The sequence below is a fragment of the Rhipicephalus microplus genome, chromosome 5, assembly GCF_043290135.1.
Source record: "Rhipicephalus microplus isolate Deutch F79 chromosome 5, USDA_Rmic, whole genome shotgun sequence".
Classification (NCBI taxonomy): domain Eukaryota; kingdom Metazoa; phylum Arthropoda; class Arachnida; order Ixodida; family Ixodidae; genus Rhipicephalus; species Rhipicephalus microplus.
In genome coordinates this window covers 174,443,269-174,469,082 of record NC_134704.1, presented here as the reverse complement: position 1 = coordinate 174,469,082, position 25,814 = coordinate 174,443,269, and the positions used below count along the sequence as shown (strand labels likewise).

At 45.0% G+C, this 25,814-nt stretch overlaps 33 non-coding genes across 33 annotated transcripts; all 33 read left to right on the top strand.

Annotated features, from left to right (window-relative positions):
* The first annotated feature begins 611 nt into the window (after nucleotides 1-611).
* On the top strand, nucleotides 612-685 carry TRNAT-AGU (transfer RNA threonine (anticodon AGU)). Its single transcript has one exon. It is a non-coding gene; the product is annotated as a tRNA-Thr (tRNA).
* Nucleotides 686-3,047: 2,362 nt separating this feature from the next.
* On the top strand, nucleotides 3,048-3,121 carry TRNAT-AGU (transfer RNA threonine (anticodon AGU)). The gene has a single exon. It is a non-coding gene; the product is annotated as a tRNA-Thr (tRNA).
* A 602-nt stretch (nucleotides 3,122-3,723) lies between these two features.
* On the top strand, nucleotides 3,724-3,797 carry TRNAT-AGU (transfer RNA threonine (anticodon AGU)). The gene has a single exon. It is a non-coding gene; the product is annotated as a tRNA-Thr (tRNA).
* A 2,364-nt stretch (nucleotides 3,798-6,161) lies between these two features.
* Nucleotides 6,162-6,235, top strand: TRNAT-AGU (transfer RNA threonine (anticodon AGU)). The gene has a single exon. It is a non-coding gene; the product is annotated as a tRNA-Thr (tRNA).
* Nucleotides 6,236-7,343: 1,108 nt separating this feature from the next.
* Nucleotides 7,344-7,417, top strand: TRNAT-AGU (transfer RNA threonine (anticodon AGU)). Its single transcript has one exon. It is a non-coding gene; the product is annotated as a tRNA-Thr (tRNA).
* A 2,191-nt stretch (nucleotides 7,418-9,608) lies between these two features.
* On the top strand, nucleotides 9,609-9,682 carry TRNAT-AGU (transfer RNA threonine (anticodon AGU)). The gene has a single exon. It is a non-coding gene; the product is annotated as a tRNA-Thr (tRNA).
* Nucleotides 9,683-10,790: 1,108 nt separating this feature from the next.
* TRNAT-AGU (transfer RNA threonine (anticodon AGU)) lies at nucleotides 10,791-10,864 on the top strand. The gene has a single exon. It is a non-coding gene; the product is annotated as a tRNA-Thr (tRNA).
* A 2,867-nt stretch (nucleotides 10,865-13,731) lies between these two features.
* On the top strand, nucleotides 13,732-13,805 carry TRNAT-AGU (transfer RNA threonine (anticodon AGU)). Its single transcript has one exon. It is a non-coding gene; the product is annotated as a tRNA-Thr (tRNA).
* A 96-nt stretch (nucleotides 13,806-13,901) lies between these two features.
* TRNAA-AGC (transfer RNA alanine (anticodon AGC)) lies at nucleotides 13,902-13,975 on the top strand. Its single transcript has one exon. It is a non-coding gene; the product is annotated as a tRNA-Ala (tRNA).
* Nucleotides 13,976-14,239: 264 nt separating this feature from the next.
* On the top strand, nucleotides 14,240-14,313 carry TRNAA-AGC (transfer RNA alanine (anticodon AGC)). The gene has a single exon. It is a non-coding gene; the product is annotated as a tRNA-Ala (tRNA).
* Nucleotides 14,314-14,579: 266 nt separating this feature from the next.
* On the top strand, nucleotides 14,580-14,653 carry TRNAA-AGC (transfer RNA alanine (anticodon AGC)). Its single transcript has one exon. It is a non-coding gene; the product is annotated as a tRNA-Ala (tRNA).
* A 95-nt stretch (nucleotides 14,654-14,748) lies between these two features.
* TRNAT-AGU (transfer RNA threonine (anticodon AGU)) lies at nucleotides 14,749-14,822 on the top strand. The gene has a single exon. It is a non-coding gene; the product is annotated as a tRNA-Thr (tRNA).
* Nucleotides 14,823-15,084: 262 nt separating this feature from the next.
* Nucleotides 15,085-15,158, top strand: TRNAT-AGU (transfer RNA threonine (anticodon AGU)). Its single transcript has one exon. It is a non-coding gene; the product is annotated as a tRNA-Thr (tRNA).
* Nucleotides 15,159-15,928: 770 nt separating this feature from the next.
* TRNAT-AGU (transfer RNA threonine (anticodon AGU)) lies at nucleotides 15,929-16,002 on the top strand. Its single transcript has one exon. It is a non-coding gene; the product is annotated as a tRNA-Thr (tRNA).
* Nucleotides 16,003-16,097: 95 nt separating this feature from the next.
* On the top strand, nucleotides 16,098-16,171 carry TRNAA-AGC (transfer RNA alanine (anticodon AGC)). The gene has a single exon. It is a non-coding gene; the product is annotated as a tRNA-Ala (tRNA).
* A 264-nt stretch (nucleotides 16,172-16,435) lies between these two features.
* TRNAA-AGC (transfer RNA alanine (anticodon AGC)) lies at nucleotides 16,436-16,509 on the top strand. The gene has a single exon. It is a non-coding gene; the product is annotated as a tRNA-Ala (tRNA).
* Nucleotides 16,510-16,945: 436 nt separating this feature from the next.
* Nucleotides 16,946-17,019, top strand: TRNAT-AGU (transfer RNA threonine (anticodon AGU)). Its single transcript has one exon. It is a non-coding gene; the product is annotated as a tRNA-Thr (tRNA).
* Nucleotides 17,020-17,283: 264 nt separating this feature from the next.
* Nucleotides 17,284-17,357, top strand: TRNAT-AGU (transfer RNA threonine (anticodon AGU)). Its single transcript has one exon. It is a non-coding gene; the product is annotated as a tRNA-Thr (tRNA).
* A 264-nt stretch (nucleotides 17,358-17,621) lies between these two features.
* On the top strand, nucleotides 17,622-17,695 carry TRNAA-AGC (transfer RNA alanine (anticodon AGC)). The gene has a single exon. It is a non-coding gene; the product is annotated as a tRNA-Ala (tRNA).
* Nucleotides 17,696-18,470: 775 nt separating this feature from the next.
* On the top strand, nucleotides 18,471-18,544 carry TRNAA-AGC (transfer RNA alanine (anticodon AGC)). Its single transcript has one exon. It is a non-coding gene; the product is annotated as a tRNA-Ala (tRNA).
* A 435-nt stretch (nucleotides 18,545-18,979) lies between these two features.
* TRNAT-AGU (transfer RNA threonine (anticodon AGU)) lies at nucleotides 18,980-19,053 on the top strand. The gene has a single exon. It is a non-coding gene; the product is annotated as a tRNA-Thr (tRNA).
* A 95-nt stretch (nucleotides 19,054-19,148) lies between these two features.
* Nucleotides 19,149-19,222, top strand: TRNAT-AGU (transfer RNA threonine (anticodon AGU)). The gene has a single exon. It is a non-coding gene; the product is annotated as a tRNA-Thr (tRNA).
* A 1,119-nt stretch (nucleotides 19,223-20,341) lies between these two features.
* On the top strand, nucleotides 20,342-20,415 carry TRNAT-AGU (transfer RNA threonine (anticodon AGU)). Its single transcript has one exon. It is a non-coding gene; the product is annotated as a tRNA-Thr (tRNA).
* Nucleotides 20,416-20,680: 265 nt separating this feature from the next.
* Nucleotides 20,681-20,754, top strand: TRNAT-AGU (transfer RNA threonine (anticodon AGU)). Its single transcript has one exon. It is a non-coding gene; the product is annotated as a tRNA-Thr (tRNA).
* Nucleotides 20,755-21,355: 601 nt separating this feature from the next.
* On the top strand, nucleotides 21,356-21,429 carry TRNAT-AGU (transfer RNA threonine (anticodon AGU)). The gene has a single exon. It is a non-coding gene; the product is annotated as a tRNA-Thr (tRNA).
* A 95-nt stretch (nucleotides 21,430-21,524) lies between these two features.
* TRNAT-AGU (transfer RNA threonine (anticodon AGU)) lies at nucleotides 21,525-21,598 on the top strand. The gene has a single exon. It is a non-coding gene; the product is annotated as a tRNA-Thr (tRNA).
* Nucleotides 21,599-22,033: 435 nt separating this feature from the next.
* On the top strand, nucleotides 22,034-22,107 carry TRNAT-AGU (transfer RNA threonine (anticodon AGU)). The gene has a single exon. It is a non-coding gene; the product is annotated as a tRNA-Thr (tRNA).
* Nucleotides 22,108-22,710: 603 nt separating this feature from the next.
* Nucleotides 22,711-22,784, top strand: TRNAA-AGC (transfer RNA alanine (anticodon AGC)). Its single transcript has one exon. It is a non-coding gene; the product is annotated as a tRNA-Ala (tRNA).
* A 266-nt stretch (nucleotides 22,785-23,050) lies between these two features.
* TRNAT-AGU (transfer RNA threonine (anticodon AGU)) lies at nucleotides 23,051-23,124 on the top strand. Its single transcript has one exon. It is a non-coding gene; the product is annotated as a tRNA-Thr (tRNA).
* Nucleotides 23,125-24,243: 1,119 nt separating this feature from the next.
* TRNAT-AGU (transfer RNA threonine (anticodon AGU)) lies at nucleotides 24,244-24,317 on the top strand. The gene has a single exon. It is a non-coding gene; the product is annotated as a tRNA-Thr (tRNA).
* A 265-nt stretch (nucleotides 24,318-24,582) lies between these two features.
* On the top strand, nucleotides 24,583-24,656 carry TRNAT-AGU (transfer RNA threonine (anticodon AGU)). Its single transcript has one exon. It is a non-coding gene; the product is annotated as a tRNA-Thr (tRNA).
* Nucleotides 24,657-25,257: 601 nt separating this feature from the next.
* On the top strand, nucleotides 25,258-25,331 carry TRNAT-AGU (transfer RNA threonine (anticodon AGU)). The gene has a single exon. It is a non-coding gene; the product is annotated as a tRNA-Thr (tRNA).
* Nucleotides 25,332-25,426: 95 nt separating this feature from the next.
* Nucleotides 25,427-25,500, top strand: TRNAT-AGU (transfer RNA threonine (anticodon AGU)). Its single transcript has one exon. It is a non-coding gene; the product is annotated as a tRNA-Thr (tRNA).
* Nucleotides 25,501-25,814: the final 314 nt, after the last annotated feature.

Genomic DNA, 25,814 nt, shown 5'->3' with positions numbered 1-25,814 from the left:
ACTGGTGCCTCGAGAGTCAAGACTAACGTCTCTCTAGCTTTTTGTTTTTGAGTATAATTTAAAATGCTTCTAATGGTGTCACTGCCTGAACAAGACGCTGCGCAGGCGCCGTGGCTTAGTTGGTTAAAGCGCCTGTCTAGTAAACAGGAGATCGTGTGCTCGAATCTCACTGGTGCCTCGAGAGTCAAGACTAACGTCTCTCTAGCTTTTTGTTTTTGAAGTATAATTTAAAATGATTCTAATGGTGTCGCTGCCTGAACAAGACGCTGCGCAGGCGCCGTGGCTTAGTTGGTTAAAGCGCCTGTCTAGTAAACAGGAGATCGTGTGCTCGAATCTCACCGGTGCCTCGAGAGTCAAGACTAACGTCTCTTTAGCTTTTTGTTTTTGAAGTATATTTTAAAATGCTTCTAATGGTGTCACTGCCTGAACAAGACGCTGCGCAGGCGCCGTGGCTTAGTTGGTTAAAGCGCCTGTCTAGTAAACAGGAGATCGTGAGCTTGAATCTCACCGGTGCCTCGAGAGTCAAGACTAACGTCTCTCTAGCTTTTTGTTTTTGAAGTATAATTTAAAATGCTTCTAATGGTGTCACTGCCCGAACAAGATGCTGCGCAGGCGCCGTGGCTTAGTTGGTTAAAGCGCCTGTCTAGTAAACAGGAAATCGTGAGTTCGAATCTCACTGGTGCCTCGAGAGTCAAGACTAACATCTCTCTAGTTTTCTGTTTTCGAAGTTTAGTTCGAAATAATTCTGATGGTTTCACTGCCTGAACAAGACGCTGCGCAGGCGCTGTGGCTTAGTTAGTTAAATCGCCTGTCTAGTAAAAGGAAGATCGTGAGTTCGAATCTCACCTGTGCCTCGAGAGTCAAGACAAACGTTTCTCAAGTTTTTTTGTTTTCGAAGTTTAGTTCGAATTACTTCTGATGGGGTCACTGACTGAACAAAAAGCTGCGCAGGCGCCGAAGCTTAGTTAGTTAAAGCGCCTGTCTAGTAAACAGGAGATCGTGATTTCGAATCTCACCGGTGCCTTGAGAGTCAAGTCTAACGTCTCCCTAGTTTTTTTGTTTTTGAAGTATAATTTAAAATGCTTCTAATGGTGTCACTGCCTGAACAAGACGCTGCGCAGGCGCCGTGGCTTAGTTGGTTAAAGCGCCTGTCTAGTAAACCGGAGATCGTGAGCTTGAATCTCACCGGTGCCTCGAGAGTCAAGACTAACGTCATTCTAGTTTTTTTGTTTTTGAAATATAATTTAAGGGGAGATGCGGGTCGAAAAACTCGACTTTTTTCAAAATTACCGATTTTTTATTTTCGCCTGTTTTGATAATATTAGTACCTCTACTGTTATGAAAAAAAATATTACAGGTCGAGACTTAACTGGAAATGCTTTAAAACTTCATCTAAAGAGCACAAGGTGCCTGTTAAAAGGACGAAAGTGTGCAGTCTTCGAGCACCTTGCCGCCGATGATGCGCCGCCGCTAGCCATTGTTGATCGCATGAGTCGAAGAGTCGAGCCTCACTCTTCACATAACAACAGTTTCTCTCACTGATGCAGCGCAAGAAATAATAAAAATTAATCACTGTTCTGTGCGTTTATTCGAGTGCCGCGACTGGCTTATCACAGGGTACGAATCGGGGACCGCCATTGGCCGCTGCGCGCCTGTATGTGCTGTGAAACCTATTTGCAGGGTCCATGTCATGTCGAGCAGAGCATCTGAACAATGCTTTTCTCGTGTAATTATCTCCGTTATGAATGAAAAATGGCATTGCTCGCAAGTGAAAGCCGCTGTGCGGCGAGCTCTGCAGGAATAGGCTACGAGCCGCTGGTCCAATTTGCGGCAGTTGTTGGCTTGCAAAAACCAATGCATCAAAGTCGTTCACACCCGTCAGCCGGAAAGTTCATGATACGGCAATGGATGACACCAGCGCCAATCTTGAGAGGTCGAAAGAGCTCACAGTGAGAGAACTTAGCAGCGACGACATTGCCATTATGTACGACGGTATGTGGCACAAACATGAGTGCAAAATGGCATGACACTGAAATTAGTTTGGATTTCGCAGTCCTGTCAAACTTCATCCTAGCTTGCAGTTGGCACAAGGCTCTGCGAGATGGAGCGGAAGTTTGGCTAGCGTTTCATGGTCCTGTCTGTGAGCAAAATGTCTGTGAGGAGTCGGCTCGAAAACGCCGAGAGGAACAAACTCACGGTGCTGGCGTATTTTAGTCGCAGTGGCCACTACAAGAAGGATTGTTATTTTTGGTGTGCAAATTTCATCTGATTTAATAATATCTTTCATAAATAAAAACTCAATTTTAACTTTAAAACTCGTTTTTCTCAAAACACAAATTTTGCCATTTTTTTCAATGAGCCCCTCCTTTTTCGGGCGCTTTTAAAACTGGGATCTGCATGAAATTTTGCCAAAATTTTTACAAAGTATGATGAATGCAATTATCTGGTTTAAATTTCAATATTTTATTGTATAATAAAAAAATTGTGTGTATACCTTTACTATGGCAGGTGAAATATGGACTTTTTACGTCTAATATTTTTCACACCTATTACATATTTTGTATGTGCTTTCTAATTAGTTATTTGCACTCTACACTTTATTTGAAGCATTATAAATTATGAATGGCAAAAAAATACCGAATTTTAGGGATGAAAGAGGGGGGCAAAAGTGTTAAGGTTTTCACTTTGTCATGTTACAGAGCTAAAAGTGTGTAACTTGCAAGAAAACTAATTATATATTTGAAATCGGCATAAAAAGTTCCACAAACAGCTCAAGTTTCATTGCTCTAGGGTGAATAATAAAGAAAAAGTGTCTTCGAGTAGCATCTCCCCTTAAAATGCTTTTAATGGTGTCACTGCCTGAACAAGACGCTGCGCAGGCGCCGTGGCTTAGTTGGTTAAAGCGCCTGTCTAGTAAACAGGAGATCGTGTGCTCGAATCTCACTGGTGCCTCGAGAGTCAAGACTAACGTCTCTCTAGTTTTTTGTTTTTAAAGTATAATTTAAAATGCTTCTAATGGTGTCACTGCGTGAACAAGACGCTGCGCAGGCGCCGTGGCTTAGTTGGTTAAAGCGCCTGTCTAGTAAACAGGAGATCGTGAGTTCGAATCTCACTGGTGCCTCGAGAGTCAAGACTAACGTCTCTCTAGCTTTTTGTTTTTGATGTATAATTCAAAATGATTCTAATGGTGTCACTGCCTGAACAAGGCGCTGCGCAGGCGCCGTGGCTTAGTTGGTTAAAGCGCCTGTCTAGTAAACAGGAGATCGTGTGCTCGAATCTCACCGGTGCCTCGAGAGTCAAGACTAACGTCTCTCTAGCTTTTTGTTTTTGAAGTATAATTTAAAATGATTCTAATGGTGTCGCTGCCTGAACAAGACGCTGTGCAGGCGCCGTGGCTTAGTTGGTTAAAGCGCCTGTCTAGTAAACAGGAGATCGTGTGCTCGAATCTCACCGGTGCCTCGAGAGTCAAGACTAACGTCTCTTTAGCTTTTTGTTTTTGAAGTATATTTTAAAATGCTTCTAATGGTGTCACTGCCTGAACAAGACGCTGCGCAGGCGCCGTGGCTTAGTTGGTTAAAGCGCCTGTCTAGTAAACAGGAGATCGTGAGCTTGAATCTCACCGGTGCCTCGAGAGTCAAGACTAACGTCTCTCTAGCTTTTTGTTTTTGAAGTATAATTTAAAATGCTTCTAATGGTGTCACTGCCCGAACAAGATGCTGCGCAGGCGCCGTGGCTTAGTTGGTTAAAGCGCCTGTCTAGTAAACAGGAGATCGTGAGTTCGAATCTCACTGGTGCCTCGAGAGTCAAGACTAACATCTCTCTAGTTTTCTGTTTTCGAAGTTTAGTTCGAAATAATTCTGATGGTTTCACTGCCTGAACAAGACGCTGCGCAGGCGCTGTGGCTTAGTTAGTTAAATCGCCTGTCTAGTAAAAGGAAGATCGTGAGTTCGAATCTCACCTGTGCCTCGAGAGTCAAGACAAACGTCTCTCAAGTTTTTTTGTTTTCGAAGTTTAGTTCGAATTACTTCTGATGGGGTCACTGACTGAACAAAAAGCTGCGCAGGCGCCGAAGCTTAGTTAGTTAAAGCGCCTGTCTAGTAAACAGGAGATCGTGATTTCGAATCTCACCGGTGCCTTGAGAGTCAAGTCTAACGTCTCCCTAGTTTTTTTTTGTTTTTGAAGTATAATTTAAAATGCTTCTAATGGTGTCACTGCCTGAACAAGACGCTGCGCAGGCGCCGTGGCTTAGTTGGTTAAAGCGCCTGTCTAGTAAACCGGAGATCGTGAGCTTGAATCTCACCGGTGCCTCGAGAGTCAAGACTAACGTCATTCTAGTTTTTTTGTTTTTGAAATATAATTTAAGGGGAGATGCGGGTCGAAAAACTCGACTTTTTTCAAAATTACCGATTTTTTATTTTCGCCTGTTTTGATAATATTAGTACCTCTACTGTTATGAAAAAAAATATTACAGGTCGAGACTTAACTGGAAATGCTTTAAAACTTCATCTAAAGAGCACAAGGTGCCTGTTAAAAGGACGAAAGTGTGCAGTCTTCGAGCACCTTGCCGCCGATGATGCGCCGCCGCTAGCCATTGTTGATCGCATGAGTCGAAGAGTCGAGCCTCACTCTTCACATAACAACAGTTTCTCTCACTGATGCAGCGCAAGAAATAATAAAAATTAATCACTGTTCTGTGCGTTTATTCGAGTGCCGCGACTGGCTTATCACAGGGTACGAATCGGGGACCGCCATTGGCCGCTGCGCGCCTGTATGTGCTGTGAAACCTATTTGCAGGGTCCATGTCATGTCGAGCAGAGCATCTGAACAATGCTTTTCTCGTGTAATTATCTCCGTTATGAATGAAAAATGGCATTGCTCGCAAGTGAAAGCCGCTGTGCGGCGAGCTCTGTAGGAATAGGCTACGAGCCGCTGGTCCAATTTGCGGCAGTTGTTGGCTTGCAAAAACCAATGCATCAAAGTCGTTCACACCCGTCAGCCGGAAAGTTCATGATACGGCAATGGATGACACCAGCGCCAATCTTGAGAGGTCGAAAGAGCTCACAGTGAGAGAACTTAGCAGCGACGACATTGCCATTATGTACGACGGTATGTGGCACAAACATGAGTGCAAAATGGCATGACACTGAAATTAGTTTGGATTTCGCAGTCCTGTCGAACTTCATCCTAGCTTGCAGTTGGCACAAGGCTCTGCGAGATGGAGCGGAAGTTTGGCTAGCGTTTCATGGTCCTGTCTGTGAGCAAAATGTCTGTGAGGAGTCGGCTCGAAAACGCCGAGAGGAACAAACTCACGGTGCTGGCGTATTTTAGTCGCAGTGGCCACTACAAGAAGGATTGTTATTTTTGGTGTGCAAATTTCATCTGATTTAATAATATCTTTCATAAATAAAAACTCAATTTTAACTTTAAAACTCGTTTTTCTCAAAACACAAATTTTGCCATTTTTTTCAATGAGCCCCTCCTTTTTCGGGCGCTTTTAGTACTGGGATCTGCATGAAATTTTGCCAAAATTTTTACAAAGTATGATGAATGCAATTATCTGGTTTAAATTTCAATATTTTATTGTATAATAAAAAAATTGTGTGTATACCTTTACTATGGCAGGTGAAATATGGACTTTTTACGTCTATTATTTTTCACACCTATTACATATTTTGTATGTGCTTTCTAATTAGTTATTTGCACTCTACACTTTATTTGAAGCATTATAAATTATGAATGGCAAAAAAATACCGAATTTTAGGGATGAAAGAGGGGGGCAAAAGTGTTAAGGTTTTCACTTTGTCATGTTACAGAGCTAAAAGTGTGTAACTTGCAAGAAAACTAATTATATATTTGAAATCGGCATAAAAAGTTCCACAAACAGCTCAAGTTTCATTGCTCTAGGGTGAATAATAAAGAAAAAGTGTCTTCGAGTAGCATCTCCCCTTAAAATGCTTTTAATGGTGTCACTGCCTGAACAAGACGCTGCGCAGGCGCCGTGGCTTAGTTGGTTAAAGCGCCTGTCTAGTAAACAGGAGATCGTGTGCTCGAATCTCACTGGTGCCTCGAGAGACAAGACTAACGTCTCTCTAGTTTTTTGTTTTTGAAGTATAATTTAAAATGCTTCTAATGGTGTCACTGCGTGAACAAGACGCTGCGCAGGCGCCGTGGCTTAGTTGGTTAAAGCGCCTGTCTAGTAAACAGGAGATCGTGAGTTCGAATCTCACTGGTGCCTCGAGAGTCAAGACTAACGTCTCTCTAGCTTTTTGTTTTTGATGTATAATTTAAAATGATTCTAATGGTGTCACTGCCTGAACAAGGCGCTGCGCAGGCGCCGTGGCTTAGTTGGTTAAAGCGCCTGTCTAGTAAACAGGAGATCGTGTGCTCGAATCTCACCGGTGCCTCGAGAGTCAAGACTAACGTCTCTTTAGCTTTTTGTTTTTGAAGTATATTTTAAAATGCTTCTAATGGTGTCACTGCCTGAACAAGACGCTGCGCAGGCGCCGTGGCTTAGTTGGTTAAAGCGCCTGTCTAGTAAACCGGAGATCGTGAGCTTGAATCTCACCGGTGCCTCGAGAGTCAAGACTAACGTCTCTTTAGCTTTTTGTTTTTGAAGTATATTTTAAAATGCTTTTAATGGTGTCACTGCCTGAACAAGACGCTGCGCAGGCGCCGTGGCTTAGTTGGTTAAAGCGCCTGTCTAGTAAACAGGAGATCGGGAGTTCGAATCTCACTGGTGCCTCGAGAGTCAAGACTAACGTCTCTCTAGCTTTTTGTTTTTGAGTATAATTTAAAATGCTTCTAATGGTGTCACTGCCTGAACAAGACGCTGCGCAGGCGCCGTGGCTTAGTTGGTTAAAGCGCCTGTCTAGTAAACAGGAGATCGTGTGCTCGAATCTCACTGGTGCCTCGAGAGTCAAGACTAACGTCTCTCTAGCTTTTTGTTTTTGAAGTATAATTTAAAATGATTCTAATGGTGTCGCTGCCTGAACAAGACGCTGCGCAGGCGCCGTGGCTTAGTTGGTTAAAGCGCCTGTCTAGTAAACAGCAGATCGTGTGCTCGAATCTCACCGGTGCCTCGAGAGTCAAGACTAACGTCTCTTTAGCTTTTTGTTTTTGAAGTATATTTTAAAATGCTTCTAATGGTGTCACTGCCTGAACAAGACGCTGCGCAGTCGCCGTGGCTTAGTTGGTTAAAGCGCCTGTCTAGTAAACAGGAGATCGTGAGCTTGAATCTCACCGGTGCCTCGAGAGTCAAGACTAACGTCTCTCTAGCTTTTTGTTTTTGAAGTATAATTAAAAATGCTTCTAATGGTGTCACTGCCCGAACAAGATGCTGCGCAGGCGCCGTGGCTTAGTTGGTTAAAGCGCCTGTCTAGTAAACAGGAGATCGTGAGTTCGAATCTCACTGGTGCCTCGAGAGTCAAGACTAACATCTCTCTAGTTTTCTGTTTTCGAAGTTTAGTTCGAAATAATTCTGATGGGGTCACTGACTGAACAAAAAGCTGCGCAGGCGCCGAGGCTTAGTTAGTTAAAGCGCCTGTCTAGTAAACAGGAGATCGTGATTTCGAATCTCACCGGTGCCTTGAGAGTCAAGTCTAACGTCTCCCTAGTTTTTTTGTTTTTGAAGTATAATTTTAAATGCTTCTAATGGTGTCACTGCCTGAACAAGACGCTGCGCAGGAGCCGTGGCTTAGTTGGTTAAAGCGCCTGTCTAGTAAACCGGAGATCGTGAGCTTGAATCTCACCGGTGCCTCGAGAGTCAAGACTAACGTCATTCTAGTTTTTTTGTTTTTGAAATATAATTTAAGGGGAGATGCTGGTCGAAAAACTCGACTTTTTTCAAAATTACCGATTTTTTATTTTCGCCTGTTTTGATAATATTAGTACCTCTACTGTTATGAAAAAAAATATTACAGGTCGAGACTTAACTGGAAATGCTTTAAAACTTCATCTAAAGAGCACAAGGTGCCTGTTAAAAGGACGAAAGTGTGCAGTCTTCGAGCACCTTGCCGCCGATGATGCGCCGCCGCTAGCCATTGTTGATCGCATGAGTCGAAGAGTCGAGCCTCACTCTTCACATAACAACAGTTTCTCTCACTGATGCAGCGCAAGAAATAATAAAAATTAATCACTGTTCTGTGCGTTTATTCGAGTGCCGCGACTGGCTTATCACAGGGTACGAATCGGGGACCGCCATTGGCCGCTGCGCGCCTGTATGTGCTGTGAAACCTATTTGCAGGGTCCATGTCATGTCGAGCAGAGCATCTGAACAATGCTTTTCTCGTGTAATTATCTCCGTTATGAATGAAAAATGGCATTGCTCGCAAGTGAAAGCCGCTGTGCGGCGAGCTCTGTAGGAATAGGCTACGAGCCGCTGGTCCAATTTGCGGCAGTTGTTGGCTTGCAAAAACCAATGCATCAAAGTCGTTCACACCCGTCAGCCGGAAAGTTCATGATACGGCAATGGATGACACCAGCGCCAATCTTGAGAGGTCGAAAGAGCTCACAGTGAGAGAACTTAGCAGCGACGACATTGCCATTATGTACGACGGTATGTGGCACAAACATGAGTGCAAAATGGCATGACACTGAAATTAGTTTGGATTTCGCAGTCCTGTCGAACTTCATCCTAGCTTGCAGTTGGCACAAGGCTCTGCGAGATGGAGCGGAAGTTTGGCTAGCGTTTCATGGTCCTGTCTGTGAGCAAAATGTCTGTGAGGAGTCGGCTCGAAAACGCCGAGAGGGACAAACTCACGGTGCTGGCGTATTTTAGTCGCAGTGGCCACTACAAGAAGGATTGTTATTTTTGGTGTGCAAATTTCATCTGATTTAATAATATCTTTCATAAATAAAAACTCAATTTTAACTTTAAAACTCGTTTTTCTCAAAACACAAATTTTGCCATTTTTTTCAATGTGCCCCTCCTTTTTCGGGTGCTTTTAGTACTGGGATCTGCATGAAATTTTGCCAAAATTTTTACAAAGTATGATGAATGCAATTATCTGGTTTAAATTTCAATATTTTATTGTATAATAAAAAAATTGTGTGTATACCTTTACTATGGCAGGTGAAATATGGACTTTTTACGTCTATTATTTTTCACACCTATTACATATTTTGTATGTGCTTTCTAATTAGTTATTTGCACTCTACACTTTATTTGAAGCATTATAAATTATGAATGGCAAAAAATACCGAATTTTAGGGATGAAAGAGGGGGGCAAAAGTGTTAAGGTTTTCACTTTGTCATGTTACAGAGCTAAAAGTGTGTAACTTGCAAGAAAACTAATTATATATTTGAAATCGGCATAAAAAGTTCCACAAACAGCTCAAGTTTCATTGCTCTAGGGTGAATAATAAAGAAAAAGTGTCTTCGAGTAGCATCTCCCCTTAAAATGCTTTTAATGGTGTCACTGCCTGAACAAGACGCTGCGCAGGCGCCGTGGCTTAGTTGGTTAAAGCGCCTGTCTAGTAAACAGGAGATCGTGTGCTCGAATCTCACTGGTGCCTCGAGAGTCAAGACTAACGTCTCTCTAGTTTTTTGTTTTTGAAGTATAATTTAAAATGCTTCTAATGGTGTCACTGCGTGAACAAGACGCTGCGCAGGCGCCGTGGCTTAGTTGGTTAAAGCGCCTGTCTAGTAAACAGGAGATCGTGAGTTCGAATCTCACTGGTGACTCGAGAGTCAAGACTAACGTCTCTCTAGCTTTTTGTTTTTGATGTATAATTTAAAATGATTCTAATGGTGTCACTGCCTGAACAAGGCGCTGCGCAGGCGCCGTGGCTTAGTTGGTTAAAGCGCCTGTCTAGTAAACAGGAGATCGTGTGCTCGAATCTCACCGGTGCCTCGAGAGTCAAGACTAACGTCTCTTTAGCTTTTTGTTTTTGAAGTATATTTTAAAATGCTTCTAATGGTGTCACTGCCTGAACAAGACGCTGCGCAGGCGCCGTGGCTTAGTTGGTTAAAGCGCCTGTCTAGTAAACCGGAGATCGTGAGCTTGAATCTCACCGGTGCCTCGAGAGTCAAGACTAACGTCTCTTTAGCTTTTTGTTTTTGAAGTATATTTTAAAATGCTTTTAATGGTGTCACTGCCTGAACAAGACGCTGCGCAGGCGCCGTGGCTTAGTTGGTTAAAGCGCCTGTCTAGTAAACAGGAGATCGGGAGTTCGAGTCTCACTGGTGCCTCGAGAGTCAAGACTAACGTCTCTCTAGCTTTTTGTTTTTGAGTATAATTTAAAATGCTTCTAATGGTGTCACTGCCTGAACAAGACGCTGCGCAGGCGCCGTGGCTTAGTTGGTTAAAGCGCCTGTCTAGTAAACAGGAGATCGTGTGCTCGAATCTCACTGGTGCCTCGAGAGTCAAGACTAACGTCTCTCTAGCTTTTTGTTTTTGAAGTATAATTTAAAATGATTCTAATGGTGTCGCTGCCTGAACAAGACGCTGCGCAGGCGCCGTGGCTTAGTTGGTTAAAGCGCCTGACTAGTAAACAGCAGATCGTGTGCTCGAATCTCACCGGTGCCTCGAGAGTCAAGACTAACGTCTCTTTAGCTTTTTGTTTTTGAAGTATATTTTAAAATGCTTCTAATGGTGTAACTGCCTGAACAAGACGCTGCGCAGGCGCCGTGGCTTAGTTGGTTAAAGCGCCTGTCTAGTAAACAGGAGATCGTGAGCTTGAATCTCACCGGTGCCTCGAGAGTCAAGACTAACGTCTCTCTAGCTTTTTGTTTTTGAAGTATAATTAAAAATGCTTCTAATGGTGTCACTGCCCGAACAAGATGCTGCGCAGGCGCCGTGGCTTAGTTGGTTAAAGCGCCTGTCTAGTAAACAGGAGATCGTGAGTTCGAATCTCACTGGTGCCTCGAGAGTCAAGACTAACATCTCTCTAGTTTTCTGTTTTCGAAGTTTAGTTCGAAATAATTCTGATGGGGTCACTGACTGAACAAAAAGCTGCGCAGGCGCCGAGGCTTAGTTAGTTAAAGCGCCTGTCTAGTAAACAGGAGATCGTGATTTCGAATCTCACCGGTGCCTTGAGAGTCAAGTCTAACGTCTCCCTAGTTTTTTTGTTTTTGAAGTATAATTTTAAATGCTTCTAATGGTGTCACTGCCTGAACAAGACGCTGCGCAGGAGCCGTGGCTTAGTTGGTTAAAGCGCCTGTCTAGTAAACCGGAGATCGTGAGCTTGAATCTCACCGGTGCCTCGAGAGTCAAGACTAACGTCATTCTAGTTTTTTTGTTTTTGAAATATAATTTAAGGGGAGATGCTGGTCGAAAAACTCGACTTTTTTCAAAATTACCGATTTTTTATTTTCGCCTATTTTGATAATATTAGTACCTCTACTGTTATGAAAAAAAATATTACAGGTCGAGACTTAACTGGAAATGCTTTAAAACTTCATCTAAAGAGCACAAGGTGCCTGTTAAAAGGACGAAAGTGTGCAGTCTTCGAGCACCTTGCCGCCGATGATGCGCCGCCGCTAGCCATTGTTGATCGCATGAGTCGAAGAGTCGAGCCTCACTCTTCACATAACAACAGTTTCTCTCACTGATGCAGCGCAAGAAATAATAAAAATTAATCACTGTTCTGTGCGTTTATTCGAGTGCCGCGACTGGCTTATCACAGGGTACGAATCGGGGACCGCCATTGGCCGCTGCGCGCCTGTATGTGCTGTGAAACCTATTTGCAGGGTCCATGTCATGTCGAGCAGAGCATCTGAACAATGCTTTTCTCGTGTAATTATCTCCGTTATGAATGAAAAATGGCATTGCTCGCAAGTGAAAGCCGCTGTGCGGCGAGCTCTGTAGGAATAGGCTACGAGCCGCTGGTCCAATTTGCGGCAGTTGTTGGCTTGCAAAAACCAATGCATCAAAGTCGTTCACACCCGTCAGCCGGAAAGTTCATGATACGGCAATGGATGACACCAGCGCCAATCTTGAGAGGTCGAAAGAGCTCACAGTGAGAGAACTTAGCAGCGACGACATTGCCATTATGTACGACGGTATGTGGCACAAACATGAGTGCAAAATGGCATGACACTGAAATTAGTTTGGATTTCGCAGTCCTGTCGAACTTCATCCTAGCTTGCAGTTGGCACAAGGCTCTGCGAGATGGAGCGGAAGTTTGGCTAGCGTTTCATGGTCCTGTCTGTGAGCAAAATGTCTGTGAGGAGTCGGCTCGAAAACGCCGAGAGGGACAAACTCACGGTGCTGGCGTATTTTAGTCGCAGTGGCCACTACAAGAATGATTGTTATTTTTGGTGAGCAAATTTCATCTGATTTAATAATATCTTTCATAAATAAAAACTCAATTTTAACTTTAAAACTCGATTTTCTCAAAACACAAATTTTGCCATTTTTTTCAATGTGCCCCTCCTTTTTCGGGTGCTTTTAGTACTGGGATCTGCATGAAATTTTGCCAAAATTTTTACAAAGTATGATGAATGCAATTATCTGGTTTAAATTTCAATATTTTATTGTATAATAAAAAAATTGTGTGTATACCTTTACTATGGCAGGTGAAATATGGACTTTTTACGTCTATTATTTTTCACACCTATTACATATTTTGTATGTGCTTTCTAATTAGTTATTTGCACTCTACAATTTATTTGAAGCATTATAAATTATGAATGGCAAAAAAATACCGAATTTTAGGGATGAAAGAGGGGGGCAAAAGTGTTAAGGTTTTCACTTTGTCATGTTACAGAGCTAAAAGTGTGTAACTTGCAAGAAAACTAATTATATATTTGAAATCGGCATAAAAAGTTCCACAAACAGCTCAAGTTTCATTGCTCTAGGGTGAATAATAAAGAAAAAGTGTCTTCGAGTAGCATCTCCCCTTAAAATGCTTTTAATGGTGTCACTGCCTGAACAAGACGCTGCGCAGGCGCCGTGGCTTAGTTGGTTAAAGCGCCTGTCTAGTAAACAGGAGATCGTGTGCTCGAATCTCACTGGTGCCTCGAGAGTCAAGACTAACGTCTCTCTAGTTTTTTGTTTTTGAAGTATAATTTAAAATGCTTCTAATGGTGTCACTGCGTGAACAAGACGCTGCGCAGGCGCCGTGGCTTAGTTGGTTAAAGCGCATGTCTAGTAAACAGGAGATCATTAGTTCGAATCTCACCGGTGCCACGAGAGTCAAGACAAACGTCTGTCTAGTTTTTTGTTTTCGAAGTTTAGTTCGAAATACTTCTGATGGTGTCACTGCCTGAACAAGAAGCCGCGCAGGCGCCGTGGCTTAGTTGGTTAAAGCGCCTGTCTAGTAAACAGGAGATCATGAGTTCGAATCTCACCTGTGCCTCGAGAGTCAAGACAAACGGCTTTCTAGTTTTTTGTTTTCGAAGTTTAGTTCGAAATACTTCTGATGGTGTCACTGCCTGAACAAGACGCTGCGCAGGCGCCGTGGCTTAGTTAGTTAAAGTGCCTGTCTAGTAAACCGGAGATCGTGAGTTCGAATCTCACCGGTGCCTCGGGAGTCAAGACGAACGTCTCTCTAGTTTTTTGTTTTCGAACATTCATGACTTCTTTGCGCAAACACGTACACGGACACAAGGAAAAGAGGCAAACAACACGGGCGCCCGTGTTGTTTGCCTCTTTTCCTTGTGTCCGTGTACGTGTTTGCGCAAAGAAGTCATGATCGAGTACGAACTCGCCCAACTTTCAGTACTTTTGTTTTCGAAGTTTAGTTCGAAATACTTCTGATGGTGTCACTGCCTGAACAGGACGCTGCGCAGGCGCCGTGGCTTAGTTGGTTAAAGCACCTTTCTAGTAAACAGGAGATCGTGAGTTCGAATCTCACCGGTGCCACGAGAGTCAAGACAAACGTCTCTCAATTTTTTTTGTTTTCGAAGTTTAGTTCTAAATACTTGTGATGGTGTCACTGCCTGAACAAGACGCTGCGCAGGCGCCGTGGCTTAGTTGGTTAAAGCGCCTGTCTAGCAAACAGGAGCTCGTGAGTTCGAATCTCACCTGTGCCTCGAGAGTCAAGACAAACAGCTCTCTAGTTTTTTGTTTTCGAAGTTTAGTTCGAAATACTTCTGATGGTGTCACTGCCTGAACAAGACGTTGCACAGGTGCCGTGGCTTAGTTGGTTAAAGCGCATGTCTAGTAAACAGGTGATCATGAGTTCGAATCTCACCGGTGCCACGAGAGTCAACACAAACGTCTCTCAATTTTTTTGTTTTCGAAGTTTACTTCTAAATACTTGTGATGGTGTCACTGCCTGAACAAGACGCTGCGCAGGCGCCGTGGCTCAGTTGGTTAAAGCGCCTGTCTAGCAAACAGGAGCTCGTGAGTTCGAATCTCACCGGTGCCTCGAGAGTCAAGACTAACGTCTCTCTAGATTTTTTTGTTTTCGAAGTATTCTTCGAAATACTTCCAATGGTGTCACTGCCTGAACAAGACGCTGCGCAGGCGCCGTGGCTTATTTGGTTAAAGCGCCTGTCTAGTAAACCGGAGATCGTGAGTTCGAATTTCACCGGTGCCTCGAGAGTCAACACAAACGTCTCTCAATTTTTTTGTTTTCGAAGTTTACTTCTAAATACTTGTGATGGTGTCACTGCCTGAACAAGACGCTGCGCAGGCGCCGTGGCTCAGTTGGTTAAAGCGCCTGTCTAGCAAACAGGAGCTCCTGAGTTCGAATCTCACCGGTGCCTCGAGAGTCAAGACTAACGTCTCTCTAGATTTTTGTTTTCGAAGTTTAGTTCGAAATACTTCTGATGGCGTCACTGCAAGAACAAGACGCTGCGCAGGCGCCGTGGCTTAGTTGGTTAAAGCGCCTGTCTAGTAAACAGGAGATCGTGAGTTCGAATCTCACCGGTGCCTCGAAAGTCAAGACAAACGTCTCTCTACTTTTTTGTTTTCGAAGTTTAGTTCGATATACTTCTGATGGTGTCACTGCTTGAACAAGACGCTGTGCAGGCGCCGTGGCTTAGTCGGTTAAAGCGCCTTTCTAGTAAACAGGAGAACGTGAGTTCGAATATCACCGGTGCCTCGAGAGTCAAGACAAACGTCTCTCTACTTTTTTTTTCGAAGTTTAGTTCGAAATACTTCTGATGGCTTCACTGCCTGAACAAGTCGCTGCGCAGGCGCCGTGGCTTAGTTGGTTAAAGCGCCTGTCTAGTAAACAGGAGATCGTGAGTTCGAATCTCACCGGTGCCTCGAGAGTCAAGACAAACGTCTCTCTACTTTTTTGTTTTCGAAGTTTAGTTCGAAATACTTCTGATGGTGTCACTACCTGAACAAGACGCTGCGTAGGCGCCGTGGCTTAGTTGGTTGAAGCGCATGTCTAGTAAACAGGAGATCATTAGTTCGAATCTCACCGGTGCCACGAGAGTCAAGACAAACGTCTGTCTAGTTTTTTGTTTTCGAAGTTTAGTTCGAAATACTTCTGATGGTGTCACTGCCTGAACAAGAAGCCGCGCAGGCGCCGTGGCTTAGTTGGTTAAAGCGCCTGTCTAGTAAACAGGAGATCATGAGTTCGAATCTCACCTGTGCCTCGAGAGTCAAGACAAACGGCTTTCTAGTTTTTTGTTTTCGAAGTTTAGTTCGAAATACTTCTGATGGTGTCACTGCCTGAACAAGACGCTGCGCAGGCGCCGTGGCTTAGTTAGTTAAAGTGCCTGTCTAGTAAACCGGAGATCGTGAGTTCGAATCTCACCGGTGCCTCGGGAGTCAAGACGAACGTCTCTCTAGTTTTTTGTTTTCGAACATTCATGACTTCTTTGCGCAAACACGTACACGGACACAAGGAAAAGAGGCAAACAACACGGGCGCCCGTGTTGTTTGCCTCTTTTCCTTGTGTCCGTGTACGTGTTTGCGCAAAGAAGTCGTGATCGAGTACGAACTCGCCCAACTTTCAGTACTTTTGTTTTCGAAGTTTAGTTCGAAATACTTCTGATGGTGTCACTGCCTGAACAAGACGCTGCGCAGGCGCCGTGGCTTAGTTGGTTAAAGCGCCTTTCTAGTAAACAGGAGATCGTGAGTTCGAATCTCACCGGTGCCACGAGAGTCAAGACAAACGTCTCTCAATTTTTTTGTTTTCGAAGTTTACTTCTAAATACTTGTGATGGTGTCACTGCCTGAACAAGACACTGCGCAGGCGCCGTGGCTCAGTTGGTTAAAGCGCCTGTCTAGCAAACAGGAGCTCGTGAGTTCGAATCTCACCTGTGCCTCGAGAGTCAAGACAAACAGCTCTCTAGTTTTTTGTTTTCGAAGTTTAGTTCGAAATACTTCTGATGGTGTCACTGCCTGAACAAGACGCTGCACAGGTGCCGTGGCTTAGTTGGTTAAAGCGCATGTCTAGTAAACAGGTGATCATGAGTTCGAATCTCACCGGTGCCACGAGAGTCAACACAAACGTCTCTCAATTTTTTTGTTTTCGAAGTTTACTTCTAAATACTTGTGATGGTGTCACTGCCTGAACAAGACGCTGCGCAGGCGCCGTGGCTCAGTTGGTTAAAGCGCCTGTCTAGCAAACAGGAGCTCGTGAGTTCGAATCTCACCGGTGCCTCGAGAGTCAAGACTAACGTCTCTCTAGATTTTTTTTGTTTTCGAAGTATTGTTCGAAATACTTCCAACGGTGTCACTGCCTGAACAAGACGCTGCGCAGGCGCCGTGGCTTATTTGGTTAAAGCGCCTGTCTAGTAAACCGGAGATCGTGAGTTCGAATTTCACCGGTGCCTCGAGAGTCAAGACAAACGTCTCTCTAGTTTTTTGTTTTCGATGTTTAGTTCGAAATACTTCTGATGGTGTCACTGCCTAAACAAGACGCTGCGCAGGCGCCGTGGCTTAGTTGGTTAAAGCGCCTGTCTAGTAAACAGGAGATCATGAGTTCGAATCTCACAGGTGCCTCGAGAGTCAAGACAAACGTCTCTCTAGTTTTTTGTTTTCGAAGTTTAGTTCGAAATACTTCTGATGGCGTCACTGCAAGAACAAGACGCTGCGCAGGCGCCGTGGCTTAGTTGGTTAAAGCGCCTGTCTAGTAAACAGGAGATCGTGAGTTCGAATCTCACCGGTACCTCGAAAGTCAAGACAAACGTCTCTCTACTTTTTTGTTTTCGAAGTTTAGTTTGAAATACTTCTGATGGTGTCACTGCCTGAACAAGACGCTGCGCAGGCGCCGTGGCTTAGTCGGTTAAAGCGCCTGTCTAGTAAACCAGAGATCGTGAGTTCGAATTTCACCGGTGCCTCGAGAGTCAAGACAAACGTCTCTCTAGTTTTTTGTTTTCGATGTTTAGTTCGAAATACTTCTGATGGCTTCACTTCCTGAACAAGACGCTGCGCAGGCGCCGTGGCTTAGTTGGTTAAAGCGCCTGTCTAGTAAACAGGAGATCGTGAGTTCGAATCTCACCAGTGCCTCGAGAGTCAAGACAAACGTCTCTCTAGTTCTTTGTTTTCGAAGTTTAGTTCGAAATACTTCTGATGCTGTCACTGACTGAACAAGGCGCTGCGCAGGCGCCGTGGCTTAGTTAGTTAAAGCGCCTGTCTAGTAAACAGGAGATCGTGAGTTCGAATTTCACCGGTGCCACGAGAGTCAAGACAAACGTCTGTCTAGTTTTTTGTTTTCGAAGTTTAGTTCTAAATGCTTCTGATGGTGTCACTGCCTGAACAAGACGCTGCGCAGGCGCCGTGGCTTAGTTGGCTAAAGCGCCTGTCTAGCAAACAGGAGATCGTGAGTTCGAATCTCACCGGAGCCTCGAGAGTTAAGACTAACGTCTCTCTAGTTTTTTTTTGTTTTCGAAGTATTGTTCGAAATACTTCTAATTGTGTCACTGCCTGAACAAGACGCTGCGCAGGCGCCGTGGCTTATTTGGTTAAAGCGCCTGTCTAGTAAACCGGAGATCGTGAGTTCGAATCTCACCGGTGCCTCGAGAGTCAAGACAAACGTCTCTCTAGTTTTTTGTTTTCGAAGTTTGGTTCGAAATACTTCTGATGGTGTCACTGCCTGAACAAGACGCCGCGCAGGCGCCGTGGCTTAGTTGGTTAAAGCGCCTGTCTAGTAAACAGGAGATCATGAGTTCGAATCTCACCTGTGCCTCGAGAGTCAAGACAAACGTCTCTCTAGTTTTTTTGTTTTCGAAGTTAAGTTCGAAATACTTCTGATGGTGTCACTGCCTGAACAAGACGCTGCGCAGGCGCCGTGGCTTAGTAAATTAAAGCGCCTGTCTAGTAAACCGGAGATCGTGAGTTCGAATGTCACCGGTGCCTCGAGAGTCAAGACAAACGTCTCTCTAGTTCTTTGTTTTCGAAGTTTAGTTCGAAATACTTCTGATGCTGTCACTGACTGAACAAGGCGCTGCGCAGGCGCCGTGGCTTAGTTAGTTAAAGCGCCTGTCTAGTAAACAGGAGATCGTGAGTTCGAATTTCACCGGTGCCACGAGAGTCAAGACAAACGTCTGTCTAGTTTTTTGTTTTCGAAGTTTAGTTCTAAATGCTTCTGATGGTGTCACTGCCTGAACAAGACGCTGCGCAGGCGCCGTGGCTCAGTTGGTTAAAGCGCCTGTCTAGCAAACAGGAGCTCGTGAGTTCGAATCTCACTGGTGCCTCGAGAGTCAAGACTAACGTCTCTCTAGATTTTTTTGTTTTCGAAGTATTGTTCGAAATAATTCCAATGGTGTCACTGCCTGAACAAGACGCTGCACAGGCACCGTGGCTTATTTGGTTAAAGCACCTGTCTAGTAAACCGGAGATCGTGAGTTCGAATCTCACCGGTGCCTCGAGAGTCAAGACAAACGTCTCTCTAGTTTTCTGTTTTCGATGTTTAGTTCGAAATACTTCTGATGGTGTCACTGCCTGAACAAGACGCTGCGCAGGCGCCGTGGCTTAGTTGGTTAAAGCGCCTGTCTAGTAAACAGGAGATCATGAGTTCGAATCTCACAGGTGCCTCGAGAGTCAAGACAAACGTCTCTCTAGTTTTTTCTTTTCGAAGTTTAGTACGAAATACTTCTGATGGCGTCACTGCAAGAACAAGACGCTGCGCAGGCGCCGTGGCTTAGTTGGTTAAAGCGCCTGTCTAGTAAACAGGAGATCGTGAGTTCGAATTTCACCGGTGCCTCGAAAGTCAAGACAAACGTCTCTCTACTTTTTTGTTTTCGACGTTTAGTTCGAAATACTTCTGATGGTGTCACTGCCTGAACAAGACGCTGCGTTGGCGCCGTGGCTTAGTTGGTTAAAGCGCCTGTCTAGTAAACAGGAGATCATGAGTTAGAATCTCACCGGTGCCTCGAGAGTCAAGACAAACGTCTCTCTAGTTTTTTTGTTTTCGAAGTTCAGTTCGAAATTCTTCTGATGGTGTCACTGCCTGAACGAGACGCTGCGCAGGCGCCGTAGCTTAGTTAGTTAAAGCGCCTGTCTAGTAAACCGGAGATCGTGAGTTCGAATCTCACCGGTGCCTCGAGAGTCAAGACAAACTTCTCTCTAGTTCTTTGTTTTCGAAGTTTAGTTCGAAATATTTCTGATGGTGTCACTGCCTGAACAAGACGCTGCGCAGGCGCCGTTGCTTTGTTGGTTAAAGCGCATCTCTAGTAAACAGGAGATCATTAGTTCGAATCTCACCGGTGCCACGAGAGTCAAGACAAACGTCTCTCTGGTTTTTTAGTTTTTTGTTTTCGAAGTTTAGTTCGAAATACTTCTGATGCTGTCACTGCCTGAACAAGACGCTGCACAAGCGCCGTTGCTTAGTTGGTTAAAGCGCCTGTCTAGTAAACAGCAGATCGTGAGTTCGAATCTCACCGGTGCCTCGAGAGTCAAGACAAACGTCTCTCTAGTTTTTTTGTTTTCGAAGTTCAGTTCGAAATACTTCTGATGGTGTCACTGCCTGAACAAGATGCTGCGCAGGCGCCGTGGTTTTGTTAGTTAAAGTGCCTGTCTAGTAAACCGGAGATCGTGAGTTCGAATCTCACCGGTGCCTCGGGAGTCAAGACGAACGTCTCTCTAGTTTTTTGTTTTCGAACATTCATGACTTCTTTGCGCAAACACGTTCACGGACACAAGGAAAAGAGGCAAACAACACGGGCGCCCGTGTTGTTTGCCTCGTTTCCTTGTGTCCGTGTACGTGTTTGCGCAAAGAAGTCATGATCGAGTACGAACTTGCCCAACTTTCAGTACTTTTGTTTTCGAAGTTCAGTTCGAAATACTTCTGATGGTGTCACTGCCTGAACAAAACGCTGCGCAGGCACCGTGGCTTAGTTAGTTAAAGCACCTGTGTAGTAAACAGGAGATCGTGAGTTCGAATCTCACCGGTGCCTCGAGAGTCAAGACAAACCTCTCTCTAGTTTTTTTGTTTTCGAAGTTTAGTTCGAAATACTTCTGATGGTGTCACTGCCTGAACAAGACGCTGCACAAGCGCCGTGGCTTAGTTGGTTAGAGCGCCTGTCTAGTAAACAGGAGATCGTGAGTTCGAATCTCACTGGTGCCTCGAGAGTCAAGACAAACCTCTGTCTAGTTTTTTTGTTTTCGAAGTTTAGTTCGAAATACTTCTGATGCTGTCACTGCCTGAACAAGACGCTGCACAAGCGCCGTGGCTTAGTTGGTTAAAGCGCCTGTCTAGTAAACAGCAGATCGTGAGTTCGAATCTCACCTGTGCCTCGAGAGTCAAGACAAACGTCTTTGAAGTTTTTTGTTTTCGAAGTTTTGTTCGAAGTACTTCTGATGGTGTCACTGACTGAACAAGGCGCTGCGCAGGCGCCGTGGCTTAGTTAGTTAAAGCGCCTGTCTAGTAAACAGGAGATCGTGAGTTCGAATCTCACCGGTGCCTCGAGAGTCAAGACAAACGGTTCTCTAGTTTTTTGTTTTCGAAGTTTAGTTCGAAATACTTCTGATGGTGTCACTGCCTGAACAAGACGCTGCGCAGGCGCCGTGGCTTAGTTGGTTAAAGCGCATGTCTAGTAAACACGAGATAGTGAGTTCGAATCTCACCGGTGCCTCGAAAGTCAAGACAAACGTCTCTCTACTTTTTTGTTTTCGACGTTTAGTTCGAAATACTTCTGATGGTGTCACTGCCTGAACAAGACGCTGCGCAGGCGCCGTGGCTTATTTTGTTAAAGCGCCTGTCTAGTAAACCGGAGATCGTGAGTTCGAATCTCACCGGTGCCTCGAGAGTCAAGACAAATGTCTCTCTAGTTTTTTGTTTTCGATGTTTAGTTCGAAATACTTCTGATGGTGTCACTGCCTGAACAAGACGCTGCGCAGGCGCCGTGGCTTAGTTGGTTAAAGCGCCTGTCTAGTAAACAGCAGATCGTGAGTTTGAATCTCACCTGTGCCTCGAGAGTCAAGACAAACGTCTTTAAAGTTTTTGTTTTCGAAGTTTCGTTCGAAGTACTTCTGATGGTGTCACTGACTGAACAAGGCGCTGCGCAGGCGCCGTGGCTTAGTTAGTTAAAGCGCCTGTCTAGTAAACAGGAGATCGTGAGTTCGAATCTCACCGGTGCCTCGAGAGTCAAGACAAACGGTTCTCTAGTTTTTTGTTTTCGAAGTTTAGTTCGAAATACTTCTGATGGTGTCACTGCCTGAACAAGACGCTGCGCAGGCGCCGTGGCTTAGTTGGTTAAAGCGCATGTCTAGTAAACAGGAGAGCGTGAGTTCGAATCTCACCGGTGCCTCGAGAGTCAAGACAAACCTCTCTCTAGTTTTTTTGTTTTCGAAGTTTAGTTCGAAATACTTCTGATGGTGTCACTGCCTGAACAAGACGCTGCACAAGCGCCTTGGCTTAGTTGGTTAGAGCGCCTGTCTAGTAAACAGGAGATCGTGAGTTCGAATCTCACTGGTGCCTCGAGAGTCAAGACAAACCTCTGTCTAGTTTTTTTGTTTTCGAAGTTTAGTTCGAAATACTTCTGATGCTGTCACTGCCTGAACAAGACGCTGCACAAGCGCCGTGGCTTAGTTGGTTAAAGCGCCTGTCTAGTAAACAGCCGATCGTGAGTTCGAATCTCACCTGTGCCTCGAGAGTCAAGACAAACGTCTTTGAAGTTTTTTGTTTTCGCAGTTTCGTTCGAAGTACTTCTGATGGTGTCACTGACTGAACAAGGCGCTGCGCAGGCGCCGTGGCTTAGTTAGTTAAAGCGCCTGTCTAGTAAACAGGAGATCGTGAGTTCGAATCTCACCGGTGCCTCGAGAGTCAAGACAAACGTCTCTCTAGTTTTTTGTTTTCGAAGTTTGGTTCGAAATACTTCTGATGGTGTCACTGCCTGAACAAGACGCCGCGCAGGCGCCGTGGCTTAGTTGGTTAAAGCGCCTGTCTAGTAAACAGGAGATCATGAGTTCGAATCTCACCTGTGCCTCGAGAGTCAAGACAAACGTCTCTCTAGTTTTTTTGTTTTCGAAGTTAAGTTCGAAATACTTCTGATGGTGTCACTGCCTGAACAAGACGCTGCGCAGGCGCCGTGGCTTAGTAAATTAAAGCGCCTGTCTAGTAAACCGGAGATCGTGAGTTCGAATGTCACCGGTGCCTCGAGAGTCAAGACAAACGTCTCTCTAGTTCTTTGTTTTCGAAGTTTAGTTCGAAATACTTCTGATGCTGTCACTGACTGAACAAGGCGCTGCGCAGGCGCCGTGGCTTAGTTAGTTAAAGCGCCTGTCTAGTAAACAGGAGATCGTGAGTTCGAATTTCACCGGTGCCACGAGAGTCAAGACAAACGTCTGTCTAGTTTTTTGTTTTCGAAGTTTAGTTCTAAATGCTTCTGATGGTGTCACTGCCTGAACAAGACGCTGCGCAGGCGCCGTGGCTCAGTTGGTTAAAGCGCCTGTCTAGCAAACAGGAGCTCGTGAGTTCGAATCTCACTGGTGCCTCGAGAGTCAAGACTAACGTCTCTCTAGATTTTTTTGTTTTCGAAGTATTGTTCGAAATAATTCCAATGGTGTCACTGCCTGAACAAGACGCTGCACAGGCACCGTGGCTTATTTGGTTAAAGCACCTGTCTAGTAAACCGGAGATCGTGAGTTCGAATCTCACCGGTGCCTCGAGAGTCAAGACAAACGTCTCTCTAGTTTTCTGTTTTCGATGTTTAGTTCGAAATACTTCTGATGGTGTCACTGCCTGAACAAGACGCTGCGCAGGCGCCGTGGCTTAGTTGGTTAAAGCGCCTGTCTAGTAAACAGGAGATCATGAGTTAGAATCTCACCGGTGCCTCGAGAGTCAAGACAAACGTCTCTCTAGTTTTTTTGTTTTCGAAGTTCAGTTCGAAATTCTTCTGATGGTGTCACTGCCTGAACGAGACGCTGCGCAGGCGCCGTAGCTTAGTTAGTTAAAGCGCCTGTCTAGTAAACCGGAGATCGTGAGTTCGAATCTCACCGGTGCCTCGAGAGTCAAGACAAACTTCTCTCTAGTTCTTTGTTTTCGAAGTTTAGTTCGAAATATTTCTGATGGTGTCACTGCCTGAACAAGACGCTGCGCAGGCGCCGTTGCTTTGTTGGTTAAAGCGCATCTCTAGTAAACAGGAGATCATTAGTTCGAATCTCACCGGTGCCACGAGAGTCAAGACAAACGTCTCTCTGGTTTTTTAGTTTTTTGTTTTCGAAGTTTAGTTCGAAATACTTCTGATGCTGTCACTGCCTGAACAAGACGCTGCACAAGCGCCGTTGCTTAGTTGGTTAAAGCGCCTGTCTAGTAAACAGCAGATCGTGAGTTCGAATCTCACCGGTGCCTCGAGAGTCAAGACAAACGTCTCTCTAGTTTTTTTGTTTTCGAAGTTCAGTTCGAAATACTTCTGATGGTGTCACTGCCTGAACAAGATGCTGCGCAGGCGCCGTGGTTTTGTTAGTTAAAGTGCCTGTCTAGTAAACCGGAGATCGTGAGTTCGAATCTCACCGGTGCCTCGGGAGTCAAGACGAACGTCTCTCTAGTTTTTTGTTTTCGAACATTCATGACTTCTTTGCGCAAACACGTTCACGGACACAAGGAAAAGAGGCAAACAACACGGGCGCCCGTGTTGTTTGCCTCGTTTCCTTGTGTCCGTGTACGTGTTTGCGCAAAGAAGTCATGATCGAGTACGAACTTGCCCAACTTTCAGTACTTTTGTTTTCGAAGTTCAGTTCGAAATACTTCTGATGGTGTCACTGCCTGAACAAAACGCTGCGCAGGCACCGTGGCTTAGTTAGTTAAAGCACCTGTGTAGTAAACAGGAGATCGTGAGTTCGAATCTCACCGGTGCCTCGAGAGTCAAGACAAACCTCTCTCTAGTTTTTTTGTTTTCGAAGTTTAGTTCGAAATACTTCTGATGGTGTCACTGCCTGAACAAGACGCTGCACAAGCGCCGTGGCTTAGTTGGTTAGAGCGCCTGTCTAGTAAACAGGAGATCGTGAGTTCGAATCTCACTGGTGCCTCGAGAGTCAAGACAAACCTCTGTCTAGTTTTTTTGTTTTCGAAGTTTAGTTCGAAATACTTCTGATGCTGTCACTGCCTGAACAAGACGCTGCACAAGCGCCGTGGCTTAGTTGGTTAAAGCGCCTGTCTAGTAAACAGCAGATCGTGAGTTCGAATCTCACCTGTGCCTCGAGAGTCAAGACAAACGTCTTTGAAGTTTTTTGTTTTCGAAGTTTTGTTCGAAGTACTTCTGATGGTGTCACTGACTGAACAAGGCGCTGCGCAGGCGCCGTGGCTTAGTTAGTTAAAGCGCCTGTCTAGTAAACAGGAGATCGTGAGTTCGAATCTCACCGGTGCCTCGAGAGTCAAGACAAACGGTTCTCTAGTTTTTTGTTTTCGAAGTTTAGTTCGAAATACTTCTGATGGTGTCACTGCCTGAACAAGACGCTGCGCAGGCGCCGTGGCTTAGTTGGTTAAAGCGCATGTCTAGTAAACACGAGATAGTGAGTTCGAATCTCACCGGTGCCTCGAAAGTCAAGACAAACGTCTCTCTACTTTTTTGTTTTCGACGTTTAGTTCGAAATACTTCTGATGGTGTCACTGCCTGAACAAGACGCTGCGCAGGCGCCGTGGCTTATTTTGTTAAAGCGCCTGTCTAGTAAACCGGAGATCGTGAGTTCGAATCTCACCGGTGCCTCGAGAGTCAAGACAAATGTCTCTCTAGTTTTTTGTTTTCGATGTTTAGTTCGAAATACTTCTGATGGTGTCACTGCCTGAACAAGACGCTGCGCAGGCGCCGTGGCTTAGTTGGTTAAAGCGCCTGTCTAGTAAACAGCAGATCGTGAGTTTGAATCTCACCTGTGCCTCGAGAGTCAAGACAAACGTCTTTAAAGTTTTTGTTTTCGAAGTTTCGTTCGAAGTACTTCTGATGGTGTCACTGACTGAACAAGGCGCTGCGCAGGCGCCGTGGCTTAGTTAGTTAAAGCGCCTGTCTAGTAAACAGGAGATCGTGAGTTCGAATCTCACCGGTGCCTCGAGAGTCAAGACAAACGGTTCTCTAGTTTTTTGTTTTCGAAGTTTAGTTCGAAATACTTCTGATGGTGTCACTGCCTGAACAAGACGCTGCGCAGGCGCCGTGGCTTAGTTGGTTAAAGCGCATGTCTAGTAAACAGGAGAGCGTGAGTTCGAATCTCACCGGTGCCTCGAGAGTCAAGACAAACCTCTCTCTAGTTTTTTTGTTTTCGAAGTTTAGTTCGAAATACTTCTGATGGTGTCACTGCCTGAACAAGACGCTGCACAAGCGCCTTGGCTTAGTTGGTTAGAGCGCCTGTCTAGTAAACAGGAGATCGTGAGTTCGAATCTCACTGGTGCCTCGAGAGTCAAGACAAACCTCTGTCTAGTTTTTTTGTTTTCGAAGTTTAGTTCGAAATACTTCTGATGCTGTCACTGCCTGAACAAGACGCTGCACAAGCGCCGTGGCTTAGTTGGTTAAAGCGCCTGTCTAGTAAACAGCCGAT